The following is a 12,232-nucleotide window of genomic DNA, read 5'->3' as shown; positions in this document are numbered from 1 at the left end:
ACTAAGGAGATGATTGTGGACTTCAGGAAACAGCAGAGGGAACACCCCCCTATCCACATCGATGGAACAGTAGTGGAGAGGGTAGTAAGTTTTAAGTTCCTCGGCGTACACATCACAGACAAACTGAATTGGTCCACCCACACAGACAGCATCGTGAAGAAGGCGCAGCAGCGCCTCTTCAATCTCAAGAGGCTGAAGAAATTTGGCTTGTCACCAAAAGCACTCACAAACTTCTACAGATGCACAATCGAGAGCATCCTGTTGGGCTGTATCACCGCCTGGTACGGCAACTGCTCCGCCCACAACCGTAAGGCTCTCCAGAGGGTAGGGAGGTCTGCACAACGCATCACCGGGGGCAAACTACCTGCCCTCCAGGACACCTACACTCCCCGATGTCACAGGAAGGACATAAAGATCATCAAGGACAACAACCACCGAGCCACTGCCTGTTCACCCCCCTATCATCCAGAAGGTGAGGTCAGTACAGGTGCATCAAAGCTGGGACTGAGAGACTGAACAACAGCTTCTATCTCAAGGCCATCAGACTGTTAAACAGCCAACACTAACATTGAGTGGCTGCTGCCAACACACTGACTCAACTCCAGCCACTTTAATAATGGGAATTGATGGGAAATTATGTAAAATATATCACTAGCCACTTTAAACAATGCTACCTAATATAATGTTTACATGCCCTACATTATTCATCTCATATGTATACGTATATACTGTACTCTATATCATCTACTGCATCTTTATGTAATACATGTATCACTAGCCACTTTAACTATGCCACTTTGTTTACATACTCATCTCATATGTATATACTGTACTCGATACCATCTACTGTATGCTGCTCTGTACCATCACTCATTCATATATCTTTATGTAATACATGTATCACTAGCCACTTTAACTATGCCACTTTGTTTACATACTCATCTCATATGTATATACTGTACTCGATACCATCTACTGTATGCTGCTCTGTACCATCACTCATTCATATATCTTTATGTAATACATGTATCACTAGCCACTTTAACTATGCCACTTTGTTTACATACTCATCTCATATGTATATACTGTACTCGATACCATCTACTGTATGCTGCTCTGTACCATCACTCATTCATATATCTTTATGTAATACATGTATCACTAGCCACTTTAACTATGCCACTTTGTTTACATACTCATCTCATATGTATATACTGTACTCGATACCATCTACTGTATGCTGCTCTGTACCATCACTCATTCATATATCTTTATGTAATACATGTATCACTAGCCACTTTAACTATGCCACTTTGTTTACATACTCATCTCATATGTATATACTGTACTCAATACCATCTACTGTATGCTGCTCTGTACCATCACTCATTCATATATCTTTATGTAATACATGTATCACTAGCCACTTTAACTATGCCACTTTGTTTACATACTCATCTCATATGTATATACTGTACTCGATACCATCTACTGTATGCTGCTCTGTACCATCACTCATTCATATATCTTTATGTAATACATGTATCACTAGCCACTTTAACTATGCCACTTTGTTTACATACTCATCTCATATGTATATACTGTACTCAATACCATCTACTGTATGCTGCTCTGTACCATCACTCATTCATATATCTTTATGTAATACATGTATCACTAGCCACTTTAACTATGCCACTTTGTTTACATACTCATCTCATATGTATATACTGTACTCGATACCATCTACTGTATGCTGCTCTGTACCATCACTCATTCATATATCTTTATGTAATACATGTATCACTAGCCACTTTAACTATGCCACTTTGTTTACATACTCATCTCATATGTATATACTGTACTCAATACCATCTACTGTATCTTGCCTGTATCTTGTACCATCACTCATTCATATATCTTTATGTACATATTCTTTATCCCCTTACACTTGTGTCTATAAGGTTATAGTTTTGTAATTGTTAGCTAGATTACTTGTTGGTTATTACTGCATTGTCGGAACTAGAAGCACAACCATTTCGCTACACTCGCATTAACATCTGCTAACCATGTGTATGTGACATATAAAATTTGATTTGATTTGACATGGGATTGAATTTGTTTTTGCCTAATAGTTTTTTGGTAGATTTCCACACTACTTTCCTCTATGTATAGCATATCTTAATCAAAAATGTTATTCAGTTTATTTGGCTTTGATGCCTCATGATTGAGCATAGCTCTGTTCTAGAAGTGTGATTTTGCTGTGGTCTGATGTCAGTGGACTGACTGTGAATGCTCTATGAGACTTTGGGTTCAGGTCAGTGATAAAGGAGTCTACAGTTACTGCCAAGAGAATAGCTTCCTTTTAGGTGGTTGTAGAATTTAATGTCTCTTTTCTGGATTTTGATCATTAGCGGGTATCGGCCCATTTCTGCTCTGCATTATTTGGTGTTTTATGTTGTACCCTGAGGATATTTTTGAAGAATTCTGCATGCAGTCTCAATATGGTGTTTGTCCTACCAAAGGAGTCCCCTCGAAGCCTAATATTGACTATGTACATACCCAGCGTTCAACAGAGCTGCATTTTTGTTGGTTATGTTGTCGTAGTTGTGTCTAGGGGGGCATATGGGGGAAGGAATGCTGTCACCTCCAGGTAGGTATTTGTCCCCCTGTGTGCTGAGGGTGTCAGGTTCTTGTCCAGTTCTGGCATGTTGGTCGCCACAGACTAGTACATGTCCCTGGAAATGGTTGATCTTCCCCTCTAGGATGGAGAAGCTGTCATCGTTAAATCGTCATTGCAAGCAATCACAATGCTGTGCGTTACAGGGAAGACATCCTCCTCTCTCCCTCATCACGTGGTACCCTTCCTGCAGGCTCATCCTGACATGACCCTCCAGCATGACAATGCCACCAGCCATACTGCTCGTTCTGTGCAGTGTTCTGCCATGGCCAGTGAAGATCCCATTGAGCACTGTCACGCCCTGGTCGAAGTATTTTGTGTTTATCTTTATGTATTGGGTCAGGCCAGGGTGTGGCATGGGGTTGTTGTATTGTGGTGTGTTTTGTCTTGGGGTTTTGGTGTTGGTATTGGGATTGTAGCTTAGTGTGGTATCTAGAAAAGTCTATGGCTGTCTGGAGTGGTTCTCAATCAGAGGCAGGTGTTTATCGTTGTCTCTGATTGGGAACCATATTTAGGCAGCCATATTCTTTGAGTTTGTCGTGGGTGATTGTCCTTAGTGTCTTTGTTCCTGTCACTGTGTTCGTTGACAAGTATAGGCTGTTTCGGTTTTCGTTACGTTTATTGTTTTGTAGTGTTTTGTGTTAATTCGTGTTTACGTTTGTTGATTAAACATGGATTGCAATTTACACGCTGCGGTTTGGTCCGACTCTCCTTCATCACCAAAAGAGAACCATTACAGAATCACCCACCACAAACGGACCAAGCAGCGTGTCAACAGGCAGGAGCCACAGGAGAGGCAACAGAGGCAGCAGCAGCAGGAGCAGCAGCAGCTGCAGTGGGAGAGGCTGCACCACCTGGAGAAATGGACATGGGAGGACGAACTGGACGGTAAAGGACCCTGGGCTCAGCCTGGAGAATATCGCCGCCCCAAGGAAGAACTGGAGGTGGGGAAAACTGAGAGACGCAGGTATGAGGAGGCAGCACGGCGTAGCAGATGGAAGCCCGAGAGTCAGCCCCAAACATTTATTGGGGGGAGGCTCACAGGGAGTAGGGCTACGCTATGTAGGAGACCTACGCTAACTTCCTGTGGTTAATGGGGGGCTAGAGAGACCGGGCAGGCACCGTGTTATGCAGTGGTGCGCACGGTGTCCCCAGTGCGGGTGCATAGCCCGGTGCGGTATATTCCAGCTCCGCGTATCGGCCGGGATAGATTGAGCGTCGAGCAAATGCCATGAAGCCGGCTCTACGCATCTGGTCCCCAGTGCGTCTCATTGGGCCGGCTTACATGGCACCAGCCTTGCGCTCGGTGTCTCCGGTTCGCCTGCATAGCCCAGTGCGGGCTATTCCACCTTGCTGCACTGGCAGGGCGACCGAGAGTATTCAACCAGGTAAGGTTGGGCAGGCTCGGTGCTCAAGAGCTCCAGTGCGCCTGCACGGTCCGGTCTATCCAGTACCACCTCCACACCCCAGCCCTCCGGTAGCAGCTCCCCGCACCAGGCTTCCTGTGCGTGTCCTCGGTCCAGTACCACCAGTACCAGCACCACACATCAAGCCTACAGTGCGCCTCGCCTCTCCAGCGCTGTCGGAGCCTTTCTCCTCTCCTGCGCTGCCGGAGTCTCCCGCCTGTTCAGCGCAGCTAGAGCCTTCCTCCTCTACAGCGCTGCTGGAGTCTCCCACCTGTTCAGTGCTGCCAGAGCTTTCCTCCTCTACAGCGCTGCTGGAGTCTCCTGCCTGTTCAGCCAGTCTGCATGGAGCAGCCAAAGCTGTCAGTCTGCATGGAGCAGACAGAGCTGTCAGTCTGCATGGAGCAGCCAGAGCTGTCAGGCTGCATGGAGCAGCCAGAGCTGTCAGTCTGCATGGAGCAGCCAGAGCTGTCAGTCTGCATGAAGCAGCCAGAGCTGTCAGTCTGCAAGGAGCTGTCAGTCTGCAAGGAGCTGCCAGTCTGTAATGAGCTGCCAGTCTGCAAGGAGCTGCCAGTCTGCAAGGAGCTGTCAGTCTGCAAGGAGCTGTCAGTCTGCCAGAGCTGCTAGTCTGTAAGAAGCCACTAGAGCCGTCAGCCTACATGGAGCAGCCAGAGCCGCCAGTCAGCGTGGAGCAGCCAGAGCCGCCAGTCAGCATGGAGCAGCCAGATCTTTCAGTCTGCCAGGATCCGCCAGTCAGCCAGCATCTTCCAGATCTGCCAGTCAGCCAGACTCTTCCAGATCCGCCAGTCAGCCAGACTCTGCCAGAACTGCCAGTCGGCCAGGATCTGCCAGTCAGCCAGGATCCGCCAGTCAGCCAGGATCCGCCAGTCAGCCAGGATCTGCCAGTCAGCCAGGATCTGCTGAGACCACCAGCCAGCCAGGATCTGGTAGATATATCTACCTGCCTGAGCTTCCTCTCACTCCTGAGCTTCCTCTCACTCCTGAGCTTCCTCTCACTCCTGAGCGTCCTCTCACTCCCGAGCTTTCTCTCACTCCCGAGCTTCCCCTCAGTCCTGAGCTGCCTCAGTCCCGAGCTGTTCTTCAGTCCCGATCTGCTCCTCAGTCCAGTGGGGTTCTGGGTGAGGACTACTAGGCCATGGTCGGCGGCGGGGTTGGACTATCCAGGGACGCGAGGAGAGGGGACTAAGACATTGACTGAGTGGGGTCCACGTCCCGCGCTGGAGCCGCCACCATGGACAGACGCCCACCCGGACCCTCCCTATTGTTTTGAGGTGCGTTCGGGAGTCCGCACATTAGGAGGGGGGTTCTGTCACGCCTTGGTCAAAGTATTTTGTGTTTATCTTTATGTATTGGGTCAGGCCAGGGTGTGGCATGGGGTTTTTGTATTGTGGTGTGTTTTGTCTTGGGGTTTTGGTGTTGGTATTGGGATTGTAGCTTAGTGGGGTATCTAGCAAAGTCTATGGCTGTCTGGAGTGGGTCTCAATCAGAGGCAGGTGTTTATCGTTGTCTCTGATTGGGAACCATATTTAGGCAGCCATATTCTTTGAGTTTGTCGTGGGTGATTGTCCTTAGTGTCTTTGTTCCTGTCGCTGTGTTAGTTGACAAGTATAGGCTGTTTCGATTTTCGTTACGTTTATTGTTTTGTAGTGTTTTGTGTTAATTCGTGGTTTACGTTTGTTGATTAAACATGGATTGCAATCTACACGCTGCAGTTTGGTCCGACTCTCCTTCATCACTAAAAGAGAACCGTTACAAGCACGTCTGGGACCTGTTGGATCGGAGGGTGAGGGCTAGGGCCATTCCCCCAAGAAATGTCTGGGAACTTGCAGGTGCCTTGGCGGAATACTGGGGTAACATCTCACAGCAAAAACTGGCAAATCTAGTGCAGTACATGTGGAAGAGATGCACTGCAGTACTTAATGCAGCTGGTGGCCACACCAGATACTGACTGTTACTTTGATTTTGACCCCCCCTTTGTTCAGGGACACATTATTCAATTTTTGTTAGTCATGTCTGTGGAACTTGTTCAATTTATGTCTGTTGTTCAATCTTGTTGTGTTCATACAAATATTTACACATGTTAAGTTTGCTGAAAATAAACGCAGTTGACAGTGAGAGGATGTTTTTTTCTGAGTTCAAAAAGAACCATGAATTTTGTTTGTAAGATTCTGTGACACCTCAGAAGAGAATCAGTAATTCTGTACCACAGAGCAGTGTTTGTCAGTGTGTAACTGGTGGCAGAGTAGTCAGACGCAGGAGAGCAGAACTGGGTAATAACCGGAGCAGTTTAATATACAACACCACCAGCATCCAGAACAACAACGTATGGGTACAAAACCCCGTCGCGAACCAGACAACAATGTGCACAAGCACTAACAACAAACAATTCCACACAAAGACATGGGGGGAACAGAGGGTAAAATACACAACACGTAATGAGGGAATGAAAACCAAGTGTGTGGGAAAACAAGACAAAACAAATGAAAAATGGATCGGTGATAGCTAGAAGACCGGTGACGTCGACCACCGAACACCGCCCGAACAAGGAGAGGAACCGTCTTTGGAAGAAGTAGTGACAGTGTTTTAGTTCTCAAGACCACATATTGAGTGTCTCGGTCTTGTTCGGTGTCGGATACATTTGTACTCGGTCTCAGACAGTGAGGACTCGTAATTCCTTCCCGAAACCGGCCAAGACCATCTGAGTGAAAAACTCATAACTATATCAGCTTCCATTCAGTCAGCGCACAAAACCACTCCACCAGGCCAAATATATACACTCCTTTTTTTTAACATGAACATCTTAACAGCCTTTATAGCTATTATAGACAGGTTAGTACAGTGGTGAACCTATAGGTCTTCAGTGTGACAGGTTAGTACAGTGGTGAACCTATAGGTCTTCAGTGTGTGACAGGTTAGTACAGTGGTGAACCTATAGGTCAGTGTGACAGGTTAGTACAGTGGTGAACCTATAGGTCTTCAGTGTGACAGGTTAGTACAGTGGTGAACCTATAGATCTTCAGTGGTGAACCTATAGGTCTTCAGTGTGTGACAGGTTAGTACAGTGGTGAACCTATAGGTCTTCAGTGTGTGACAGGTTAGTACAGTGGTGAACCTATAGGCCTTCAGTGTGTGACAGGTTAGTACAGTGGTGAACCTATAGGTCTTCAGTGGTGAACCTATAGGTCTTCAGTGGTGAACCTATAGGTCTTCAGTGGTGAACCTATAGGTCTTCAGTGTGACAGGTTAGTACAGTGGTGAACCTATAGGTCTTCAGTGTGACAGGTTAGTACAGTGGTGAACCTATAGGTCTTCAGTGTGACAGGTTAGTACAGTGGTGAACCTATAGGTCTTCAGTGTGACAGGTTAGTACAGTGGTGAACCTATAGGTCTTCAGTGTGACAGGTTAGTACAGTGGTGAACCTATAGGTCTTCAGTGTGACAGGTTAGTACAGTGGTGAACCTATAGGTCTTCAGTGTGACAGGTTAGTACAGTGGTGAACCTATAGGTCTTCAGTGGTGAACCTATAGGTCTTCAGTGGTGAACCTATAGGTCTTCAGTGTGTGACAGGTTAGTACAGTGTTGAACCTATAGGTCTTCAGTGGTGAACCTATAGGTCTTCAGTGTGTGACAGGTTAGTACAGTGGTGAACCTATAGGTCTTCAGTGGTGAACCTATAGGTCTTCAGTGGTGAACCTATAGGTCTTCAGTGGTGAACCTATAGGTCTTCAGTGGTGAACCTATAGGTCTTCAGTGTGACAGGTTAGTACAGTGGTGAACCTATAGGCCTTCAGTGTGACAGGTTAGTACAGTGGTGAACCTATAGGTCTTCAGTGTGACAGGTTAGTACAGTGGTGAACCTGATCTTCAGTGAACCTATAGGTCTTCAGTCTTAGTACAGTGGTGAACCTATAGGTCTTCAGTGTGACAGGTTAGTACAGTGGTGAACCTATAGGTCTTCAGTGGTGAACCTATAGGTCTTCAGTGTGTGACAGGTTAGTACAGTGGTGAACCTATAGGTCTTCAGTGTGACAGGTTAGTACAGTGGTGAACCTATAGGTCTTCAGTGTGACAGGTTAGTACAGTGGTGAACCTATAGATCTTCAGTGGTGAACCTATAGGTCTTCAGTGTGTGACAGGTTAGTACAGTGGTGAACCTATAGGTCTTCAGTGTGTGAACCCTATAGGTCTTCAGTGGTGAACCTATAGGTCTTCAGTGGTGAACCTATAGGTCTTCAGTGGTGAACCTATAGGTCTTCAGTGGTGAACCTATAGGTCTTCAGTGTGACAGGTTAGTACAGTGGTGAACCTATAGGTCTTCAGTGTGACAGGTTAGTACAGTGGTGAACCTATAGGTCTTCAGTGTGACAGGTTAGTACAGTGGTGAACCTATAGGTCTTCAGTGGTGAACCTATAGGTCTTCAGTGTGTGACAGGTTAGTACAGTGTTGAACCTATAGGTCTTCAGTGGTGAACCTATAGGTCTTCAGTGTGTGACAGGTTAGTACAGTGGTGAACCTATAGGTCTTCAGTGGTGAACCTATAGGTCTTCAGTGTGGTGAACCTAGGTTTCAGTGGTGAACCTATAGGTCCTTCAGTGTGACAGGTTAGTACAGTGGTGAACCTATAGGTCTTCAGTGTGACAGGTTAGTACAGTGGTGAACCTATAGGTCTTCAGTGGTGAACCTATAGGTCTTCAGTGGTGAACCTATAGGTCTTCAGTGGTGAACCTATAGGTCTTCAGTGTGTGACAGGTTAGTACAGTGGTGAACCTATAGGTCTTCAGTGTGACAGGTTAGTACAGTGGTGAACCTATAGGTCTTCAGTGTGACAGGTTAGTACAGTGGTGAACCTATAGGTCTTCAGTGTGACAGGTTAGGTCTTCAGTGGTGAACCTATAGGTCTTCAGTGTGAACAGGTTTCAGTGGTGAACCTATAGGTCTTCAGTGTGACAGGTTAGTACAGTGGTGAACCTATAGGTCTTCAGTGTGACAGGTTAGTACAGTGGTGAACCTATAGGTCTTCAGTGTGACAGGTTAGTACAGTGGTGAACCTATAGGTCTTCAGTGGTGAACCTATAGGTCTTCAGTGGTGAACCTATAGGTCTTCAGTGTGTGACAGGTTAGTACAGTGTTGAACCTATAGGTCTTCAGTGGTGAACCTATAGGTCTTCAGTGTGTGACAGGTTAGTACAGTGGTGAACCTATAGGCCTTCAGTGTGACAGGTTAGTACAGTGGTGAACCTATAGGTCTTCAGTGTGACAGGTTAGTACAGTGGTGAACCTATAGGTCTTCAGTGGTGAACCTATAGGTCTTCAGTGGTGAACCTATAGGTCTTCAGTGGTGAACCAGAACAAAGGGCCAGTGGTCTAGTGGATTGTAAACACAAAGGGCCAGTGGTCTAGTGGATTGTAAACACAAAGGGCCAGTGGTCTAGTGGAGGGTAAACACAAAGGGCCAGTGGTCTAGTGGAGGGTAAACACAAAGGGCCAGTGGTCTAGTGGATTGTAAACACAAAGGGCCAGTGGTCTAGTGGAGGGTAAATACAAATGGCCAGTGGTCTAGTGGAGGGTAAACACAAAGGGCCAGTGGTCTAGTGGATTGTAAACACAAAGGGCCAGTGGTCTAGTGGAGGGTAAACACAAAGGACCAGTGGTCTAGTGGAGGGTAAACACAAAGGGCCAGTGGTCTATTGGAGGGTAAACACAAAGGGCCAGTGGTCTAGTGGAGGGTAAACACAAAGGGCCAGTGGTCTAGTGGAGGGTAAACACAAAGGGCCAGTGGTCTAGTGGAGGGTAAACACAAAGGGCCAGTGGTCTATTGGAGGTTAAACACAAAGGGCCAGTGGTCTAGTGGAGGGTAAACACAAAGGGCCAGTGGTCTAGTGGAGGGTAAACACAAAGGGCCAGTGATCTAGTGGGGGGTAAACACTAAGGGCCAGTGGTCTAGTGGAGGGTAAACACAAAGGGCCAGTGGTCTAGTGGAGGGTAAACACAAAGGGCCAGTGGTCTATTGGAGGGTAAACACAAAGGGCCAGTGGTCTATTGGAGGGTAAACACAAAGGGCCAGTGGTCTAGTGGAGGGTAAACACAAAGGGCCAGTGCTCTAGTGGAGGGTAAACACAAAGGGCCAGTGGTCTAGTGGAGGGTAAACACAAAGGGCCAGTGGTCTAGTGGAGGGTAAACACAAAGGGCCAGTGGTCTAGTGGAGGGTAAACGCAGGTATAAGTCATATACTCACTTTTTATTCAGGGGTTATTGCTTATACTCACTTCTTAATCCCTACTGATGCATATCAAAGTAGTGTAGTGGAGGTATACGATTTATCAATGATGTAGTACAATATAGAAATCATGCACAAATTAGCCTACACAATCTCAAAGCAGTGAAATATATTGACATGCGTGCAGCACACAGCCCAGTTTCAGCTGAATATCATCTGCAGGCAGCAGGAGTGTTCAGCTCTCAGCTGGTTTTAGCAAGGAGCAGCTCACAGAAGAAAGACAGTGGTTCTATTGTGTTCCACAGTGTTGAAGGGTTCCAGGGATGTGGTTCTATTGTGTTCCACAGTGTTGAAGGGTCCCAGGGAAGTGGTTCTATTGTGTTCCACAGTTTTGAAGGGTCCCAGGGATGTGGTTCTATTGTGTTCCACAGTTTTGAAGGGTCCCAGGGATGTGGTTCTATTGTGGTCCACAGTTTTGAAGGGTCCCAGGGAAGTGGTTCTATTGTGTTCCACAGTGTTGAAGGGTCCCAAGAATGTGGTTCTATTGTGTTCCACAGTGTTGAAGGGTTCCAGGGAAGTGGTTCTATTGTGTTCCACAGTGTTGAAGGGTCCCAGGGATGTGGTTCTATTGTGTTCCACAGTTTTGAAGGGTTCCAGGGATGTGGTTCTATTGTGTTCCACAGTTTTGAAGGGTTCCAGGGATGTGGTTCTATTGTGTTCCACAGTTTTGAAGGGTTCCAGGGATGTGGTTCTATTGTGTTCCACAGTGTTGAAGGGTTCCAGGGATGTGGTTCTATTGTGTTCCACAGTGTTGAAGGGTTCCAGGGAAGTGGTTCTATTGTGTTCCACAGTTTTGAAGGGTTCCAGGGATGTGGTTCTATTGTGTTCCACAGTTTTGAAGGGTTCCAGGGAAGTGGTTCTATTGTGTTCCACAGTTTTGAAGGGTTCCAGGGAAGTGGTTCTATTGTGTTCCACAGTGTTGAAGGGTTCCAGGGATGTGGTTCTATTGTGTTCCACAGTGTTGAAGGGTTCCAGGGAAGTGGTTCTATTGTGTTCCACAGTTTTGAAGGGTTCCAGGGAAGTGGTTCTATTGTGTTCCACAGTTTTGAAGGGTCCCAGGGATGTGGTTCTATTGTGTTCCACAGTGTTGAAGGGTTCCAGGGATGTGGTTCTATTGTGTTCCACAGTGTTGAAGGGTTCCAGGGAAGTGGTTCTATTGTGTTCCACAGTTTTGAAGGGTTCCAGGGAAGTGGTTCTATTGTGTTCCACAGTTTTGAAGGGTCCCAGGGATGTGGTTCTATTGTGTTCCACAGTGTTGAAGGGTTCCAGGGAAGTGGTTCTATTGTGTTCCACAGTGTTGAAGGGTTCCAGGGAAGTGGTTCTATTGTACCTCACCGCACGCGGGTCCAGGATTAACACAACTCTATCAGGAATTAAACCTAGACCTCTCCATCAACCTTTCATTCTCTACTGTATTCCTTCTCCTGCCTCATTACTTCATTCTTTTCAGGCTGGGGCTGGGATAAGAGCTTGCTCTGAAGGATTTGCCTTTGTCATTAAGAGATTGACCCTGGCATTCTGTCATTCTCTTCCTGCTTTAGTTTAAACCAGGAATTACAATGTAGAGCCACTTCACTGCTTTGGCCTTTATACAGAACACTCTCATTATACAATCTCCCTCTGTCTCTTGTGCTTCTTCTCTTTCTCCTTCTCTCTCTCCACTTCTCACTCTCCTTCTCTCTGTCTCTCTCTTACACTCTTGCTATAGCAAATAAGTTATTCACCACAGATCTGATTGTGATTTTATCTCTCAGAATATTGAGCTCTCACATTTCAAATTTGAGTTATTTCTCTTTAAAGCTCCCTGCAGTATTAGCGTAACACCCAAGGTAATTTATTTGACCACTGA

General features: G+C 46.4%; 1 protein-coding gene across 4 annotated transcripts in view; it reads left to right on the top strand.

Annotated features, from left to right (window-relative positions):
* The window catches only part of LOC124011079 (glutamate receptor 1-like), a 212,587-nt gene that overhangs the window by 107,320 nt on the left and 93,035 nt on the right, over positions 1-12,232 (top strand). The window lies entirely within an intron of this gene.

The sequence above is a fragment of the Oncorhynchus gorbuscha genome, linkage group LG23, assembly GCF_021184085.1.
Source record: "Oncorhynchus gorbuscha isolate QuinsamMale2020 ecotype Even-year linkage group LG23, OgorEven_v1.0, whole genome shotgun sequence".
NCBI classification, from domain to species: Eukaryota; Metazoa; Chordata; class Actinopteri; order Salmoniformes; family Salmonidae; genus Oncorhynchus; species Oncorhynchus gorbuscha.
The sequence above is the reverse complement of the archived record's forward strand: the minus strand, read 5'-3'. Positions and strand labels throughout refer to the sequence as shown.